Source organism: Felis catus, chromosome A1, assembly GCF_018350175.1.
Source record: "Felis catus isolate Fca126 chromosome A1, F.catus_Fca126_mat1.0, whole genome shotgun sequence".
Taxonomy (NCBI): domain Eukaryota; kingdom Metazoa; phylum Chordata; class Mammalia; order Carnivora; family Felidae; genus Felis; species Felis catus.
Genome location: NC_058368.1, coordinates 119,100,256 through 119,122,001, shown reverse-complemented (window position 1 = coordinate 119,122,001; position 21,746 = coordinate 119,100,256).

Below are 21,746 nucleotides of genomic sequence, written 5' to 3'. Positions count from 1 at the left end.
CTATGTGCTAGGCACTTTTCTGATCATTTTTACATTTATTACCTCATTAATTCTCACAAATCCCAGGAGAAATTTCTCTTTTGTGGATGAGGAAACTGAGACAGAGGAGCTAAAAATAATTTCAGCCCCTAGCTAGTAGCACACACAGCTGGGATTTAAGCCAGGAAGGCTTATTCCATAGTCCATGTACTTACCCACTTTAATATGTAAAAATATATGAATTGAGAAAAAATCTGAAAGGCTACAGCCAAATGTCGGTTGAAGTCATTTGTTATTTGGAGATAGGGAGAGGGTAGAATGACTGGTAACTTTTATTTTATTCTTGCTCTCTATTCTCTATTATCATCATGTTCATGCTTGCTCTCATGTTTGCTTGTCTCTCTTTCTGTCCTCTGATTCTATTTTACTCATACAATGAGAGTCACTAAGGGTATAAAAGCGTTTTAGAGCAGATCTGTAGGAGTGAGGCAATGGAAGAGGTGACTGGGGGGCAGAAGCTTGCCTTTGAGTTGAGGCCTGGCCCATGAAGACACCTTTCCCTCAGGAAGTACCACACAAGAAGGAGATGGATGTTCACCTCAGGATTCTTTCAGCATCTCTGCCTCCCTGGGAAGCTTTTTTGGTAACATTGCCTGGTATTTGCAAATAGGAATATGCTAAAGTAGGTAGGATTTTTAGTGACCACGCCAGCCACCTGAGAACAATGTGTACTCAGGGAACAAACATGTTGCATAATCAACGGCCCAGAGAAGGTTAACTGCACAAAAATATCTGCTCCGGAGTAAGGCTTGGTGTCAGCTCAGTCACTATGACAGGTTACCAGTAACCCAGGCTGCAGATGCTCCTCGCCCCAACCACAGCCCCGGTGTGAAGTAAACAATTACAGTATTCTTATTTCAGAGACCTGCTCTTAGGCCAATACCAGTAAGTTTGCTTATTTACAACAGCAGAGGATGAGGGCTGCTTCATTTGCTCAAAGGGAAAAAGACATAATGCAGTGTTCATGTGGTAGCAGGTATTTTCCCCTTTAGGTCATTTAATCTTCAAAACAAATGTATAAAGTAAAATATGAGCATCCCCATTTTACAGATGAGGAAATTGAACTTTGAAAAAGGTTAAATCCCTCATCATAGAGCCGTTTTCCAGGAGAGGAGCTGATCATCAAAAGAAAAACAATCTTTAAAAAAAAGAAGAAGAAGATGGAGAAGAAACCTAAGAAAGATGTTGGTACAAAACACATTGCCAGCTCACTCATGTGGATGTTGAAAATGAAGAGGTTAAGGAGGACACCCTTTCTTTTGAGAATTCATTTGCTTTTCATAAAGTAGACCTGAAACACCATTTTCTCACCTAATGATATATTCAGACCAAAATGCTACCTCCTGTGGCTCAGCATAGGTTATATTGGAAAGTTGTGTTTTCTTCTGAGCGCAACCAAAAGCCATGGAAAGGATTTTGTGGGGGAACTGACCTGATCTGTGTTTAAAGGTCATGCTGGGTGCTGACGGGATAATAGATTGAATGTCTGTCTTCCCAACTGGACAGAAGGTGATGTTCTTATTTGCTTTTCATTCACTTATACCTGTTTGTGCCCACTCAAGTGTCCTCTCCATGAACAGTGGAGACTGTGACTATTTTTTCACTACTGTGTCATCAGTGGGTGGAACAGCATCTAATCCAGATTTAGGTTCCTGATAAATATTGGTTGAGTGAATTAATACAAGAATAAGACATTGAATGAAGTACCACATGTTGAACATAAAGTATGTTGAGTGCTATGAGAAAGCATAGAGCGCCAAGAAGGCATATCAAAGGAGAAGTTGACCAGGGATGGGAGTGTGATAATATAGCCTGTTTCTCTATTAGCTCAGAGGCAAAAATGGAGAGAAGTAGATTCAAGGCATATTGGTGACATAAAATCAATGGTGCTTACAGATGGACTTGATATGGAGGCTGGGGGAATGCGCTAGATATGAAGACGAGCTTTGTTTGCTCAGCCCTCTAAACTGGACATCCAATTCAATTCAGGATAAGTAAGTGACTGTTTCCCAAGTTGTTTATTAGCTATTTGTACAGAAAAACTGCAGCATAGCAAGGCTGATTTTCCAAATAGTGAGATTCTCTCCCTGAAAATAGGATGACAAGAGGGGTTATTTTTATAATATTTACAGGAATCAGTTGGTAGCAGTCTCTCTATGATGCTTTCTTCAATACTCCCTCCCTTAATCTCCTGATATTTCTATAAGGTTTCCATGGCTAGGTTTCCATGACACCACAACAGTTTCATCCATTCTGTCAAATAAATAAATAAATAAATAAATAAATAAATAATTGGTCAGGGAAAAAAAAAAAGCGTGAACCTGAATGAATGCACCGTCTCTCCACCCCACAAAACACATCCCCACACACACACCATTTCTCCTAAGCACAGAGCTAGGTACAGATATTTACAACAATCAATTGCCTTGAATGCTTAGGTTAAAATAGCTTTCATATCTTAAAGACTTTTGTAAACCATCTGATTAATATTTATAAAGAGCAATTTCCAAGTTAAGTGTTCTTCCACTCTGGACTCTGAAAGTGATTCTCTTGAGATTCGTTGCTAAAGGCAGATGCTATTGTTTTACAAATTACACATGAAATTCCTCTCATCTTATCATCCTCAAAGACCTGCTATTATTTCATTATCTTGATTTCAAAAGCCAGTAGCAAAGGAGATTATTTTCAGAGATGTGTATGAAGCATAGATTTCCCCTTTCCCTCAACTTCCTTGTTTAGAATTTGTTGGCTAGATGGCCCTCCTGAACTTGCCTTGTGAGATTTCCAATTTTTTTAACCTTTTGACTTCCTTCACCCATTTCTCATACTCCCACATCCATCCTCCCCGTTCCTCCCACTTCTAGCAACCATCAGTCTCTTCTCTGTATCTATGACCTGTTTTTATTTTAGATTCCACATGTAAGTGAGATCATATGGTATTTGACTTATTTTACTTAGCATAATGCCCTTTTGGTTGATCCATGTTGTCTCAAATGGCAAAATATCCTTCTTTTTTATGACTAAATAATATTCCGTTGTGGGGTGTGTGTGTGTGTGTGTGTGTGTGTGTGTGTGTGTGTGTACATATACACAACAATTTCTTTATGCATTGCTCCATTGATCTTTTTCTCTGACATGAATATTTTGGCTGAGCACAGAGAGTTCACTCACAAGTTTCATATCTACTCTCCAGATCCAAAGTGTGCCTTCTGCAACATAGTGGGCTTTTGAATCACTGCCGTGGTGACTGGTGGATGTATGTCTATGTCAGCGTTTCCAAGTTGTAAAGCTTAGATGACTAAACAAACAGCATGTGTACTCAATCACTTCCTCCTTCCTCCTCTGACTGTAGCATGTTGGGTTTTCGTTACATGGGTGCACCCGTAGATGGTGCACAATTCTTGTGAAAACAGTCGAGAGGCTGTGCTATCTTCTCAGGCTAAATGCTCTCTACAAGGCAGTAGCCACATAAAACACATCTAATCATCAAAATTCTTGGGGATTTAAGAACAGGGGTGAGAGTACAGCAGCCTCTCTGACACCAGAGGTGTCGTTCAGAGGTCTCAGAAATACCCACGCTCGTTGCCATTGTTCTCAGTTTGCAACACATCCAATTTCTATTGATTTTCTCCTTTGTCTTCATAAGTGCGAAGTTTTATTAGCTCCATAAACACAATGAAAGCCCAAACCAGGCACTTCCCTGGGACAGCCTTATGGGTCTAGCTGGAAAATTTGTACCTTCTTGATGTCTGCAGAGTGGCCATATACCTTTATGTGTCTCAGTTTCATAAAGGGCTTGATGAAGGAGCTCTGTGATGCACAGATCCCAAAAGTAAATGAACATGTCATTGTGAAAAATCTCTGGAACTGTTCTACCACAGTTATGCTTGGAACCCTGAACAAGAATATGAGACAATTTTAATAGACAGGTGTGTAAAATATAGCACAATGCCCCAGTGGCTTTTGAGCATACGTTTCCTTTTTGTTTTTCTTGCATATAACATGTATATGGGTAGGGGGAGCATGTTTGATCTTGCTTAGAACTCTTCAAAGTTTGCCCGGTGCAGCTGTGTCTTGCCATAGCTTACAAGGCCCTGCATATTACGGGCCCTGCTTTTCTGCACTTCGTGCTCAGTTACTTGATCCTTTTTCCTCTGTGGTTCAGCCACCCGGCATCCTTTCATTTCCTCAACACCTTCATCTCCCTTCCCACCCCAGAGCCTTTATACACCCAGTTCCAGTTCTGGACAACTCGCCCCACAAGTACATGTACACAGACATTCACCAACCACACTCACTCATCAACCACACACCCTCTTCTACCCAGTTAGCACCTACTCATCCTTCATATCTTAATTCAAGCATCACTTTTGCAGGAAAGCAACCCTCCCAGGTTAGATTAGGTTCTTATCTTATACCTTGTCATAGAACCTATTCTTTTCTTTCAGAGCACCTGACTCAGCTGGCAATTATATAACCATTTGAGTAATTCTTTATCAATGGCATTCTCCTCCCTAGATTTTGTAAACCCTGTGCAAACACGGACTGAATCTATATTTTGTTCACCATTGTATCCTCAGCCTTCCACATTGAGCATGGCACATAGTTGACCTATAGTAAATATCAGGTGGATGGATGGATGGATGGATGGATAGACGGATATGCTTAAGTACATGTGTGTGTCTGTCAGGTAATTGGAATATTGCTGCTGTAACTTACCAAGTAGATTTTCAGTTTTCTTTAATTGAGACTTTTCTGATAAACAGAAAGTAGAAATGACACTACTCTTCATATGAATCAACTTGTTTGCTAATTCTGCTTACGGAATCAGCATTCACTCAGTCACATAAACACCACAAATGATTCATGGGCCTCTGGTTAGCATTGAAGGAAGAAAAATCTATTTATATGACTTATGAAAATCATATAAATACCATGTCTTGTTAACTATGCATTGTTGTACATTTCACCTTAATCACAAAACAGTAATCACTCCTCTTTAACACCATTAACAAATCGTAACGTGCCAGAGATAAGATACTCAATAAACACGTGTTTAAATACATTAACAGTGACCAAGTGAGTGTTCCGTTACACACCCTGCACGCTCAGCAGCAGCCGCCCTCCCTCCCCACCTCCCCGGTGGACTGGCCTGTGGAATTTGGGACAGTTCCAAAGAGACGGGATGAAGAGTACAAATACACATGCTGACGCTTACAGAGAAATGACATAGGAAGGTCCCATCACCCACTACTGACTGGTACAATACAGCTGGGAATGCATTTTTCATTGTGTACCAGATAATTCAAATAGTTGCAGAATGGACAAACGTTGATAAAAAGCACATAGGGAATCAGAGAGCTTAAAATAGTCAAGATTGCATACCAAGGTCAGGTTGAATTCTGGCTACAAACTGCTTGTGCCCATCCAAAAGCTGGCTTAGGGAGAAATGGCCATAGTAATATTCTGCTAGTAAAATTACATTTAAATATAGAAACCAAGGCCTTTTATAATTACCTTATACTTTGGTTTCCAAGTATGTTGTCCAGTCTTGCCTAAAGGGTCCAACAGTCAAAGGAATCATGGAAAATCAGTCTCATGATTCGTGAAAATGCGCTCTAACGTATCCTATAAAGACTAGTGGTGAGCTCTAGAGCAATATATGAAAAGTGTCCCTAATGCAAGCCTGATTATCGTTTTCATTCCTTTAAAAATTTTTAAACTTAGAATTATATTTTAAAGCTTGAATTAATCTGCCTGGATTTGCCATCATAGAAATAATTCTCCTAAATCTATGGTTTGTGTTACTTTTAAAAATAAAAGTTATACATGCTCATTGAGATATGTATCTAGATTTACATATAAATATAGGGACATCTATATAGGTAACTACATTAAGTAGTACAGCCATTTATAAATTTAAAAATACCCTTCATTTGCTCCTTCTGCTGCCTGTCATATCCTGTTTCCCAGAAAAACTCAGGGCTAACAATCTTGATATATTTACTTTTATTTTTACACAAATAGGATCCTACCATAGACACTATTCTGCAACCTACTTTTTTTTCTTTTAAGATGTATTTTAAATACATTCCTTCCCATTGAAGGAAGCTGAATGAAGACTGCACAAGACTTTTTGTCCCCATTGTAACCCCTTTGCAACTTCGTTGAGTCCATTAATATTTCAGAATAAAATGTTTTTTAAAAAGTAATTAGCTTTGGGGCGCCTGAGTGGCTCAGTCAGTTAAGCGTCCAACTTCAGCTCAGGTCACGATTTCACAGTTCGTGAGTTCAAGCCCCACATCGTGCTCCGTACTGACAGCTGAGAGCCTGGAAGCTGCTTCAGACTCTGTCACCCTCTGTCTACCCCTCCCCTGCTTGCACTCTGTCTCTCGCTCTGTCTCAAAAATAAACATTAAAAAAAATAATAAATAAGTAAAAGTAAATAAATAAAAAGTAATTCGCTTTTGATTTTTAAAAAATGTATCTTAGTTATGATGTCACTTCGGCACATTATAACTGCCTCACTCTGTTGACTGTGTTATGAATATTTAATTGTTTGGATATGTGATAATTCTTGTCATTAGTCTCCTTTTGATGGGTGTTTACATTGTTTCCCACTCCTCTGGTGTTACAATAACAATGCAGTGGACAACTTTTGCCTACTTTTTGCCTTTTGTACTCTTGCCTCCAGCTATAAGGTAATTTGACACCCCACCTGTTTCAATTCTTCGTGTGTATCAGACATGTATTTAAACTTTACAGTCTCAGGTAATTGTGTCCACTTGTGTCCAGGGAAGTTTTGTATTAGCAGAGTCACATTGTTGTAAGAATCATCTAGTCAGAGCAGACATAAACAAATTACTGAAAGGTTTGTGTCTACTCCTGCAAGCTGTCTTTGTTTTTTGGCCACGGTTTCTCCTGGAGGGGGTACATGTTCACCAGATCTTTCCTCTGTATTCAGAGGACAGTCTTTAGGACACCTGTGTGACTGAGCAGCCTTCAACCTTGACACGCTCAAACAAACAAAGCCATCTGCAAGTTCGGCAAAGAAGAGAGAAGGAGTTTCCCCAAGTTGGTTGAAAACACAGGCAAAAAATAATGAACTTCTAAAAACCAATTGCTTAAAATGGTGCATTTGTTAGGCCTTCTAAATTTAGCACCAATTTCTATTTGACAACCGATGACAGACTTCATCAGAATTTAATACTTCATCCCCAGCATGATATCAGACTTGTGTTGAATGTTAATATTTGCCACCATAACGCATAATCCATGTTTATATGTATTAATGGAACAAATTTAGGAGCTCCTACTATTGCTGGGCACTGTAACATAGATATTGGAATACAAAAATAACTAAGGTACCGTCTGTACCACCCAAAAAACACTCTATCCAGGATAGCAGTTCTTAACCACCTTTGCAGCCATGGTCCCCCTTGAGGACCTGATGAAACCATGGAACTAGGAAAATGTGCATGTGCATATATACCCAGAACTTTACGAATGATCTCAGCTAGTACTCCAAGCTTGGGAGCTAACCAATGGTCTATGAACCTAGTTTAAGATCTCTTGGTCTGCTGGAAGTGCAAGATGGGCAACGAGAAAAATTCGAGATCATCCAGCTGGAAGGATCCTCTAGTGAAGAATGTAGTCAATACCTTATCATGCTTCTCATTTGCAGTGCTTCCTTCTATCAGTGTTCTCCTGTAGTAAGCTGACCCCATTTCTGTCAAATAAGGCAATATGCTCAGAGAAATGATGTGACTGGCCCAAGGCCACTCAGCTATAAGCTGGAAGAACTCCAACCATAATCCAGGTCTATGACATGTACTCTGTTTTGGCAAATGGAATAGACTACTAACATGAAATGCCATGAGCATAATTTAGAAAACAAAAATCCTGGTGTCCACGACAAGTTGAAAAGTTCTGATCAGTCATCAGGATTACCTTTTAAAAGTATTCCACCCCGCAAGCCCCCAGTCTCTTTCAATATCTTCCCTTTCTCACTTAGTACTTATTTGTTATACAATGAGTCCCCCCTATTAAATTTTGGATTCCTTGAAGACAGGGGCTATGGTTGGTTTATTTCCACTTCCTCAGTGCCTAACAAAGTGCCTGCCATAGTAGCACTCATTGTTCATTGAGTGAATGAAAGTTCATTACAGAAAAAAAAGAGATTAAAGAGACTGGCTTCTACCAAATGTGTTCCTTGGTTCACGTCCTGCCTTCAGAGATTATCTCTAGGAAATGAAATGTGTCATCAGTTCATTGATATATTACAGTATTTTTCCAGCATTTTTCATTCTCCTTCCTCTCCACACCCCTTTTCTTAGCTATCTGTGATATTTGATAAAAGTGGAACCAAGCTGGGCCAAGTCTAGTTTAAACATTCAACACTAAGCAGTCTTTCACTTCACATAATCAAAATTTTTCCATGTTATATGCCAAAATACAAGAAACCTTAAGCAATAATTTAATTATTTAAATTATTTGCAGGGTTTGGATATTTTTTAGCTGGAAGCTTATTGGAAACAAAAACAAAAATCAAAAAAAAAAAAGGAAAAAGCCAACTGTAGCTTACCACCCAACCGAATCCAAATGACAACTTTGGAAGCATTGTGGTTGCTGAAACAGTAAGTGAATGGTTTAACCCCTCTTGGGTCTTAGAAACCATACCCAGCCTTGCCAAGAAGGTCTGAGGGATTAAGTCTGCATTCTATTTAGCCACACTGAACTCCTTGAAGGCGGAGTCTATTTTCGATCTATCTTTCTTTTTTTAAAAATATTGTCTGCCATATAATGAGCACTCGGTAGTTTTCTGCTAAATTAAGTTGGATTTTTGCAAAATGTATACATATCTGTAATACATTTTTATGTGGGTATACACATTGTATAAATATCCTATGTGAGTGGGTATCCTAAAAGGGCAGGCTCTGCCCCATATCATCCCAAACACAAACTGTAAAAAGCCCATAGTACTTATTTGTGTGTGACCACAGCTAAAGTCAGTTATGTTGTAGAATTCTATCTAGTATGTGCCCACTCTGGTGAAAACCACTCTGCATAGAACCAATTCTTTACAATAATGTCTCTGAAACATTTTCCTAATTCAAAGTATAACATGCCCCTTTATACTATCTATTTAATGGATACTTTCAAACTCAAGCCATGAGTGGAGACAGTAGTATCCTGCTTCAGCCAGTAAGTTCCACTGTGCCACGTCGACCACCGTCTCGGACACGGAAGGCTCCCCTACACCATTGTGAGCAGACTGTGGTTCCACATAGTGAATTGTAACCCAGCATGAATAGCCTCTCCCTGCCATTTGTTTTAGCCTTGCTGTACAGTCCTAATCCACAATGGCTGATGACGGTGGGCTGGTAGTGGAGCTAGACGAAGCTAAAAAAAAAAAAAAAAAAAAAAAAAGGATCAAAAAGCCATGCAAAAATGGCAGTTTTATGAAGGTTCAGTGTGCTTTTTAGGAAATGGTTGACACAAAACAGAGGGCTGAAATCAGCAGGTAATGGGATTTGTGGAAGTTGAGCCACAGCAGCAAGAATCTAGGGAACATCATTGTAGGCTGAAAGGGTCACCTGTAGCTGGGAGCAACCAGGGTCCAAGGTAGGCCAGGACACAGAGGAATTGGAGGAACCAGGAGAGCGATTGTTAAAGGAAGCACAATGCTGCGACAAGTCCCATTTTCAGACATACACGCATAATTCCACCATGACATTCTTGAATTTCCTGCTAGAAGCACCTAGTCATTCTAGGAACCACAAGGTGGGTCAGGAGAAAGTCCTGACCTCCCTTCCTGTCTAGGTGGCTTTTGCAACAAGAGACACTGAACTGGGAGGAAACATTTGGAGTTACTAACACTCAACACGCAATGATTCCACTTTCTCTCAAACTACCTCTCCCCATCCAGGGAGTGAAATCTGAGGGCTCTGAGGAGGGGGGCCAGGCCATCTCTACACCTCTATGCCTTGTACTCTCTGGACCCACACTGGGTGGATTTAAATGTGGTCACTCTCCACCATCACCTAATTTAGCACCCTGGCACTTAATAAATATTTAACATTATCAAATGTGCTTGCAGGAACCAGCTTGGAAATGAATTGCCTCGTTTTTAAGCAGCTGCTTGGGAATTGTGCGTTTTACAAAAACTGAATTGACTTGTTAGTAACAACAAATGATTCCATGTGTTACACGATATTTTTTTAGTGTTAGTTTCAAAGCCACATGCCCCAGAAAATAGATCCCTTACTAAGAAGGAATGACTCAATTTTTTATTAAAATGATGGTGTTATTCATCTGTTCATTCGGCAAATATTTGAGCACCTATTATGTGTCCAGTACTATTCTAGGCACTGAGAATGCAGTGGTGAACAAGGCAGACAAGCTTTCATGGTGATTACATTCTAAAAAGCAGAAGTAAATACACAAATAGATAGCTACATGATGTCATGTACTGTAAAGAAAAAGAAAGTAGGGAAAGGGGATTAAGAGTGAGAAGAGATGCCATTTAACAAAGTAGAAGACATCCCAGAAAAGGTGACACTCAAGTAGGAGACCAAAACAGAATGAGAAAACTAGGCATATGAGTATCTGGAGAGAGTTTCAGGGAGACAGGAGAACAAGGGCAAAGGCCATGTGATAGGGACATCCTTGAAGATGCTCAAGGAACACCAAAAAGCCAGGATGTTTGGATGCTTGAGGAGGAAATGAAAGATGATGTTGAAGAGGGAGCAAGAAGTCACATTTCCCAGGGTGTACAGGCTGTGCTGAGGGTGCTGGCTATCATCCTAAGTGTGATAGGAAGTCACTGGAAGCCTTTGAGTAAAACATGATCGCACGGAACTCTAGATCAAACACCCCAAACAACTTTCAAACCATCCAAGTAAAAACCTTCTCTTTCCAGTCAAAGGGGACTAGACATTTAGGGAATCCCTCATGTAACAGTATATCAGAAAGTGATGGACATACACTCCAAATGTATGCTGTGTTGCTTATATACAAGACAGATCCTTGGAAGCTAAAAATATGAGTGAAGAAGGTTAAGTAAGCAATGGAGTGGCATTTGCCACAGGCTTATCAGCTAATTCCTGGCGCCTTAAAATCTGTATTTTAAAAGGCTTTCCACCTAAAGAGTGAAAGCAAACCCTGAGATAAGAGCAGAGCAGTACAGTAGATCATAAGACTCAGAGTTGACACCCCATTGGTTAAAAAAGAAAGAAAGAAAAGAAAGAAAAGAACCATCATATAGTAGGAGATGGTGGTAATAGATGCCTGTTTGGATTAAAGCCTTAGGGGCATGTAAAAAAATTTTTTCGTATGTCTGAAAATTCCTAAATATGATACTGCAGTCATATAGATTTGGGACCATAATTTATAAAACTTTTGTGGCAAAAAAAAAAAGGGAAAATTTAAATTGGTATGAGGTTAAAAGTTTCCCAAGAAGCCTGCTTCTACCAACACAAATCCTTTTGGGAATAAGATACATCTCACAGATAAAGTGTGTAAAAAATATGAGATCACTATCGAAAAATGCATGCAGAAATAAGCCACAATGAATGAGAGATGAACAACTATAAACTACAAAAAACAACTACAAACTGTAGAATCAGACAAACCAAAATGTCTAGTAATATCCAATGTATCAACTATAGAACATAAGACTATTTGAATAAATGTCTACATAAATAAAAGATGGTACTGAAGTTGTAACAAGGAAATAAGAAACTATGGGGCACCTGGGTGGCTCAGTCGGTTAAGCATCTGACTTTAGCTCAGGTCATGATCTCACACTTCGTGAGTTCGAGCCCTGCATTAGGCTCTGTGCTGACAGCTCAGAGCCTGGAGCCTGCTTTGGATTCTGTGTCTCCCCTCTCTGCCCCTCTCCTGCTCACTCTCTCTGTATCTGTCTCTCTCTCTCAAAAATAAATAAACATTAAGAAATAAGAAACTATCAAAACTGATCAGGCAGATAAGAAAAAAACAAACAAACATAATTCCTAGACCTGAAAATATAAAAATTAAAAGGAGAAATTCAATGCAGTGTTGGCAAAACAAATTAGACATACAGGAGAAAATTAATGAACCAGGAAGTAGAAGAAAATATCCAGAGAGAAGCCAAAGAAGAAAAAAGGCTATAAAAATAAAAGAGGAGGGGCGCCTGGGTGGCGCAGTCGGTTAAGCGTCCGACTTCAGTCAGGTCACGATCTCGTGGTCCATGAGTTGGAGCCCCGCGTCAGGCTCTGGGCTGATGGCTCGGAGCCTGGAGCCTGTTTCCGATTCTGTGTCTCCCTCTCTCTCTGCCCCTCCCCCGTTCATGCTCTGTCTCTCTCTGTCCCAAAAATAAAATAAAAAATGTTGAAAAAAAAATTAAAAAAAAAAAATAAAATAAATAAAAGAGGAAAAAAATGAGAGCTTAAGAGACAGAGGAAATAGTGATAAAGTCTGGATATACTTTCATTAGAGTTATGAAAGGACATCATGGAATAGAAATATTTGAAAAGGAAACTGACTTAGAACTTTCCAGATGATGAAATCGATGACTTTGAGTGTTTATTCAAATTCGAAGATCCCAAGCATGATTTAAAAGAAGAAGGAAGAAGAGGAGGATGGGAGAGGAAAAAGGACCAATGAGCTAATGAAAAAAAAATAACACATGCTTAGACATATAATGGATACTGCATCACTGAAAGCAAAGGGGAAAGATCCGACTGTGTAGTTTTTAAAAGTCAGGAGAGAACTAGAATCTTTTCTAATAATAATATATGTACCACTACTTCTAAAGCAGTGGTTAAAGGGAAATATACTGCTTATATTAGAAGATATGAAAGGCTATAATTACCTAATTATCTACTTTGAGTGTTAGGGAAATTTTTTAAGGATAGTAGATAGAAAGAAATAATAAATATAAGAGTAGAAGTTAACAAAATAAAAAAAAACATTCAGTAGAAATGTTTAATAAAACCAAAAATTGGCTCTTTTAAATTACTAATAGAAGTTACAATACACAATAATTTACAAGATTGATCAAGGTAAAAATGAAAGAAGGCACAAATAATATTATAATTGCAAACCAGAACATAATTAATATATGGTATAGACATTAAAAAGGTAAGAGAGTTTGAAAAAGGATTTGTACCCAAAATATATAAAGAACTCTGCAATTCAATAATAAAAAAAATCAAACCCAATAAAAATTAAAATGGGAATATACATAAAGTACAGAAAAATTATTTTAAAAACACATTACAGAAGAATGAGTAAAGGAAATGATATCCAACATCATTGGTCATGAAAAGCACAATAAGATACACATATATTAGAATGAGTAAATTCTTTAAATTTGAAATGAATGAATGAATGAATGAATGGAAGGAAGGAAGGGAGGGAGGGAGGGAGGAAGGATGGAAAGAAAGAAAGAAAGAAGGAAGGAAGGAAGGGGGAAGGAAGAAAAGAATTGGGGAAGAAAGAAAAGAAGGGGGAAGGAAGGAAGGAAGGAAGGAAGGGAGGGAGGAAGGAAGGAAGAGAGGAAGAGAGGGAGGGAGGAAGGAAGGAAAGGAAGAAGGAAGGAAGGGAAGAAGGAAGGAAGGAAGGAAGGAAGGAAGGAAGGAAGGAAGGAAAGAAGGAAAGAAGGAAGGAAAGAGGGAAGGAAGGAAAGAGGGAAGGAAGGAAGGGAGGGAGGGAGGAAGGAAGGCAGGAAGGAAGGAAAGAGGGAAGGAAGGAAGGACAGAAGGAAGGAAGGAAAGAGGGAAGGAAGGAAGGAAGGGAAGAAGGAAGAAAGGAAGGAAGGAAAGAGGGAAAGAAGGAAGGAAAGAGGGAAGGAAGGAAGGAGAGAGGGAAGGAAGGAGGGAAGGAAGGGAGGAAGGAAGGAAGGAAGGAAGGAAGGAAGGAAGGAAGGAAGGAAGGAAGGAAAGACAGAAAGGAGGCAAGAAAGAAATCTAACACCAAGTATGGCAAGTATGTGTAGCAACTGGAATTTCATGTATCACTAACAGAAATAAAATTGGTACAGCTACTTCAAAGAACACTTGAGCAGTCTAAAATAAATTAAGCATATACTTCCCATGTGACCTAGGAGTTTCACTTCTCAGTGTCTACCCAAGAGAAATAGAATCATATGTCGCCAAAGTATTTGTACACCATGTTCAGAGTATCCATTATACAAAATAGTCAAAAAGTAGAAAGGATCCAAATGTGCATCAACAGGAGTTGATGGCAGGCATCTGACAGGTGACAGGAATATTACTTAGCAATAAAGAGAAGAAGCTACTAACACAACAGCATGGATGAATTTCAAAAACATCATGCTAAATGAAACAAGCAATGTACAAAAGACCAAGTACCATATGATTCCATTTATATTAAATTTTGGAAAATGTAAGGGCGTAAAAGAAATATATGGCTGCCTCGTGGCAGGGATTGAATAAAAAAGGGTATAAGAATTATTTCTCAGGTGACCAGAGTATTCTAACGCATATTTAGTGATATTTGCATGACCGAACGCATTTACAAAAACTCATTTGAATTCACACTTAAAACGGATGAATTAATGGCATTTAAATTACAAAAAAATGTAAAGATGCTGAAAATGAAACAAGATGAGAGGATATTATAAAAACACTATGTCAAAAATTTGAAAATGTATATAAAATGGATTGTGAAAATTGCCAAAACCTAGAAAAAATAGAATACTTAAATGGTACTATCATCTTTAATAAAGACTGTAGTTACAAATCTTCCTTGCATATGACATAGGCTCCAGACAGTTTTACAGGTGAATTTTACCGAATAGTCAAGAAGCAGATCATTTTAATCTTAAACTATCCAGAAAACAGGGGGGAAAAAGGTGAGAAGGGAAACAGTCTCCACCTACTCTTAAAGACTTGTAGGGGCGCCTGGGTGGCTCAGTCGGTTAAGTGTCCGACTTCAGCTCAGGTCATGATCTCACGGTCTGGGAAATCGAGCCCCACGTTGGGCTCTGCGCTGACCGCTCAGAGCCTGGAGCCTGTTTCAGATTCTGTGTCTCCCTCTCTCTCTGACCCTCCCCCGTTCATGCTCTGTCTCTCTCTGTCTTAAAAATAAATAAATGTTAAAAAAAATTTTTTTAAATAAAGACTTGTATAACCTTGATAGAGAAACTGACAAGAGAAATTGGAGAAAGGAAAGCTACCCTCTAATCTCGTTCATTAACTTAGATACAAGAAATCCTAAGCATTATGTTAGCAAACCAAACTAAGCAAGGTATAAAAAACATAAGTCATAACTTAGGTTTTGGGCTAATTCCCAAAATGCAAATTTAGTTCAAATTTACAAAAATCTGTTAATGTTGTTCACCATATCATCTAGTGAAAGGGAGAAAACACGTGATCATTACAATAGATCAGAAAAAGGAGTCAATAAAATTTAGCACCCATAGTGATAAAACCTCTTAGCAAACTAGGAACAGAAAGGAGTGGTCTTAACCTGATAAACAGTAACTATGGAAAACCTGGAGCCACCACCATGTTCAGTGGAGAAACATTACAAGCACCCCTATTAAAATCAAAATCAAGACAATGCCCTCCATCACCACTTAATTCAATGATATATTGGAGATCCTAGACAGAATAGCAAGCAGAAAAAAAGAAATAAAATATATAAGCATTGAAAAATAAATGAAACTCCCAACCGATATAATTATCTACATAGCACAGAAATATCTGCAGGCCAATTCTTAACATTAACAAGAGAGTTTAACAATCCTACTGGATAAAAGATCAGTATACCAAAGTCAGTTGCAAGTCCATGGTTGCCAGCCATAAGCAGGTAGAAAATATTTATTTTTAAAAAGATAGCACTATTAAGCTACTAAAATACAAGGTATTGAAGAATTATTCCCACAAAAGATGTAGAAAATTATGTAGAAAATTATAAGCCTGTTGAAAGGATATTTATTAAGTGCTGACAATGTGCCAGGCACTCTGCGGGTAGTAGAAATACAAAGGCTAGTAAGACGTACTGTTCCCATTCTTCAGTGCCAACAGGCTGGTGACAGAAACTGTGCCCAAGCAAATGGATGCCACACCTTGGAACAGTGCAAGGGAGGTGTGTTTAGATACGATAGCAGGGATGAATCATGGTAGGTGGATCAGAAAAGAGGCATTCACAGTTGGAGACACTTCAATGCTTACTCTGCAGATGAGTAGGGATTTTCCAGGAGAGCCAGGAGAGAGAAGGAGTAGGCAATGCTTGCAAAGCAGAAGGAACAGGATGGGAATAGGAAAAGGCAGGGGACAAAAAACCCTGTTCTCCACAGTCATAACCAGCTCAACAGGGATTTACTGAAAATGCCATCAGCTGCCCCTCTTGTGACCTTCTTGGCTGTCATATCCATCCCATCCCATCTCTTCCCTCCACATCTGCCTGTTAAGCTATTTCCTGGACCTGAAGACCCAATTCACCTTGTTTTCCTACCCTCCCATGTCACCCCAGTGTGATCCATCTCTTCCTCTGTTCTGATAGTAACTTGGACCTCTAATTTTAATGGCACTCCAGCTGCATTCTTCTCTTTTACCAAATAGCGACTGAAGTATTTCTACTGCCTTTGCAAAATATCAAGCTGATAGAGTGGGCACTCAACACACGTGTTTTAAATGGACTGTCATTGCTCACTTCTGTAGAGTTGCTCTTTGCAGAAGATTGTGATCTGCAGGAAATCTTCGTTGTTGTTACATGACATCACAGTGAATGACCTCTGTCGAACTTACAGGGGGACCATCTAACACTCGGCCTCTCAGATCAACTCAACACTTTGTGCTTTAAAACAGTATGGGTCTCCTGCCTTCTCACTGCTCCGTCCTCTCTCACCCAAATCCCCTGTGGGAATGCAGACAGGTTATTGACTACTGGGCTGCATTCTGCTGGTTAAAATGTTAGTTTGCATGTCAGCTTGTTTCCACCTGTGCGCTACAAAGCACCCTCACCTACACATGCACGGAAATCATTTGATATTTCCTGCTGCTGTACAATCTCTACATCATTTTTTAAGTTCATAAGTTTGCACAATTCATTGTAAATAATGCTGTTCCTTTTTAGGTTCAGAGGAGGTATGGGAGTATGGAGTAGTAGGAGGGGCACTGGATTTGCAGTTCCAGGAAAACACTGCTGTGAACTTGGGAGAAATATCTAAAATCTTTAAATCTCTAATTTTTTAGGGCTTCTGTTTCCTCATCTTCAAGGAGGTGATAATGTCACTCCATGACCTATCTCATTTGGCTGCTATGAGGATCAAATAGGCCAGGTGATTGTGCTAGAAGTTTGAGAGGTGTAGAGCTCCCTTCCAGTCCCATGTGCCATTACTGTTATGAAGAGTAACCAATACAAGTTGGTAATCATTTCCCTTATCATGAACTTAAATCCTTTGAAGCTAGTGTTATCTACTTCAGCAAAATCAGCTCTGTTGAGGCATGCTCAGAAAGTTCATTGAGGACATCACCATTTTTAGATTGCTAAGATGAATGCATGAGTGAAATTTATCATCTTCCTTCAGCACCTTTCAGGATCACCCAAAGTCTATCGTTTTTTTTTAATTGAGATATAACTGACATATAACATCATGTAAGTTTAATGTACATAACATAATTGATTGGATACATTTATATTGCAACATGATTAACACAGTAGCGTTAGCTAATACCTCCATCACTTCACACAATTATCATTTCTTTTTTGTGATAGAACGTTTAGCAACTTTAAAGTTTATAATACAGGATTGTTAACTATAATCACAATGTTGTACATTGTATCTCCAGAACGTACTCATCTTCTAACTGCAAGTTTGTACCTTTTGACAATTCCCCCACCCCCAAGCATCTGGTACCACTGTTCTGTTCTCCGTTTCTGTAAGTTAAGGCTTTTTTAGGTTCCACATATCAGTGATATCATACAGTATTTGTCTTTCTCTGACTTCTCTCGCTTGGCATAATGGCCTCAAATTCCCTCCATGTTGTTACAAATGGCAGAATTTTTTTTCTTGTGATTTAATAATATTCCATCGTGTGTGTGTGTGTGTGTGTGTGTGTGTGTGTGTGTGTATACCACATCTTTATTCATTCCTTCACTGATGGACACTCAGGTAGTTTTCATATCTTGGCTGCTGTGAATAATGGTGCCATAGACTTGGGAGTGCATATATCTTTTCTATACCCTATTTTCATTTCATTTGGATATATAGTCAAAATTGGAATGCTAGATCATATGGTAATTCTATTTTTAAATTTGTTGGGGAATCTCCATACTATTTTCCATAGTGGTTACATCGGTTTACATTCCCTGCAACAGTGCACAAGTGTTCCCTTTTCTCCACCCCTTCACCCAAACTTGTTATCTCTTGTCTTTTTGATGATAGCCATTCTAACAGGTATGAGGTGATATCTCACTGTGGTTTTGATTTTCATTTCATCACTGGTGTTTAGTGATGTTGAACACCATTTCATGTACCTCCTGGCCATCTGTATGTCTTCTTTAGAATAATGTCTATTCAGTTCATCTGCCCATTTGGTGATCACAGTTTTTGTTTTTCTGTTACTGAATTGTGTGTGTTCTTTCTATATTTTGCATTGTTAGTCCTTTAACAGATATGTGGCTTGCAAATATTTTCTCCATTCCATTCCATTCTCCTGTTCATTTTGTTGATCATTTCTTTTGCTGTGCAGAAGATTTTTAGTTTGGTGTCGTCCCTCTTGTTGATTTTTGCTTTTGTCATCTGTATTTTGGGTATCGTATCCGAAAAAATCACTGGCAAGTAGCTTTTACCCTACTTGTACTTCGAGGACTTTTATAGCTTCAGATCTTATGTTTAAAACTTTAACCCATTTTAAGTTAATTTTTATGAGTATGTAGGATAGGAGTTAAATATCATTTTTTTACCTGTGGTTATCCAGTTTCCCAATGCCATTTTTGAAGAGACTATCCTTTCCTCACTGAGTAGTGTTCTTGGCTCCTTTGCCAAATATTAACAGACCACATATATGAAGATTTATTTTTGCACTCTCTATTCTGTTCTTTTGGTCATGCATCTGTTTTTATGCCAGTACCATACTGTTTTGATTACTATAGATTTGTAGTATGGTTTGAAATCAGGAAGTGTGATGCCTCCAGCTTTGTTCTCTTCCCCAAATTTGGTATAGGAGGAACAATCCTCAACATAATAAAAGTTATGTGACAAACTCACAGCTAACATTATACTCAACGGTGAAGATCAGGAATAAGACAAGGGTTCCCACTGTCACCACCTTTATTCAACATATACAACTGGAGCCATCAGTCAAGAAAAAATAAATAAAAGGCATCCAAATCCGAAAGGAAAAAGTAAGTCTCTTTATTTGCAGATGATATGATCTTAAATATAGAAAATCCTAAAGACTCAACCAAAAAGGAAAACTGTTTATAAACAAATTCAGTAATGTTGTGCCGCATAAAATCAACATGCAGAAATCAGTTGCATTGCTATACACTAACAATGAAATATCTGAAAAAGAAATAAAGAAAATAATCCCATTCAAAATAGCATCAAACTCAATAAAAAACTTAGGGACAAATTTAATCAAGGAAGTGAAAGATGTGTACAATGAAAACTACAAGACTTTGATGAAAGAAATTTAAAATGCCATAAATGGAAATTTTTTTCACATCCATGGATCAGAAGAATAATATTGTTAAAATGCCTATACTACCCAAAGTTTTATAGATTTATTACATTCCCTATAAATTCCAATGACATTTTCCAAGAATTAGAAAAAAACAACCCTAAACTGGAACCACAAAGGATCCCCAAATAATGAAAGCAATCCTGGGAAAGAAGAAACAAAGTCTATTTTATAAAAGAGAGCCATTGCTTTAATATATATATATATATATATATATATATATATATATACACACACACTTCATCATCGCAAGATATATATATATAATTTATAATTTTATAATTTATATATAATTTATATATATAATTTATATATCTCTATAAATATATACTTATATATTTATATATATTTATAATTTATATATAAATTAGATATATATAAATAATATATCCATTATCTGGTGGCACTGTGTCCAGTAAAACAAACCACCAGAATACATCCTCTTCCTATTTCCAGAAAGATTACATAATAGTTCTAGGTTCCCTATCTGCTAAATGTTGTCAAGAATCCCTCCTCAACCAACACCTGTCTGACATGCTAGAGTCTTTCTTTAATTTCCTATTAAATATCTAGCATTTGGAGCTAGAAGTCATCGTCATCTCCTACTACTGTAATCCTCCATCATGCATTCAGACAGTGAAATACTATGGAGCTTTTTAAAATGAGATTTAAGATCTGCATTTACTAAGTTAAAGAGATTCATAATATGGTTAAATATTAAATGAAAAAAATAGTGTGTTATGAAGCAGTACTATGGTATGATCTCATTCGTGTAATAGAAGATATGAACTTGTTTTATCACATAGCTATAGCTAAAGGTCTGGATGGAAGTCAAACTAGGGTAATGATTAAGTGCCTAGACTTTAGTGTCAGACCCATTCTCTATTTGACTGGATGATGGTGGACAGGTTGTTCAATCTTTTTCCATCTCATATTTTTTCTTCTTTAGAGGAGGTAACAAAAGAATTTGCCTTCTGAGGTTATTAGGAAGATTAAATGTGTGAAGTGTATAAAACATTTAGCATAGTGTCTGGCCCACAGTAAGTAGTCTATAAATGATACCCATTATCACGATGCTGAGTAAAAAGATACAAAAATCCCATCCAGTATTATCTCTGGGTATAGACTTAAGAATGATCTTTAGGTACTTTTTTGGGCCCCATCCCTACCTTAGTCAACCATTCTAATGTGTTGACGTGTACTTTTTGTATATGCATATTATGAAATAAGATTTTATAATGAGCTATTTTAATTATATGGAACTATCATTTTATATGTCTCATTGACATTAATTTTTTCACCAAGCATTATGTCTTTAAGACCCAACCATGTTGCTATGCATACCTTTAATCCATTCCTCTCGATGCTTTTAGTACTCCAGAGTGGGTGTCCTCAACATTTTATCCAACTGCTCTCTCAGCAATTGGACTCAGGGTGCTTCTGACTCTCCACTGCTACGAATAACATTGCAATGAATCTCCTCAAACACATCCTCTCAAGGATCCATGCGAGATTTTCTTTGATATACATACCAAGGGGTAGAATTGCTGTGTTTGGGCTATGTACATTCTTAATTTGCCTAAGTAGAGCCAGATGCTCTCCAGAAATGCCGTAGTAGTCTTGCGATGATGAAGTCCCTTGTATCCCCACTTCCCCACCAACACTCAGCTGTATCCATCTTTATAACTTTTACCAGTCTGATAAACATAAAGCATTAACTCATTGTTGTTTTACTTTTCTTGGATTACTAACGATTTGAGGCGTTGTTTCCCTTCATATGTTTAGTTAACGATTGAAGTTACTCTTCTATAAATGTCCTGTTTGTATCATTTGTGTATTTTTCTATTGGTGTCGCTGCCTTTCTCTTGTTGATTTATAGAAGTTACTTGTGTTATTCATTTAGTGAGGTCTAGACATTGTAAATATTTTTCCAATAATGCCTTCTGTGTAACGAATGTGTACATGGTGCCTTCTTTGAACAAGAAGGCTTAATGTTGATGGACTCAA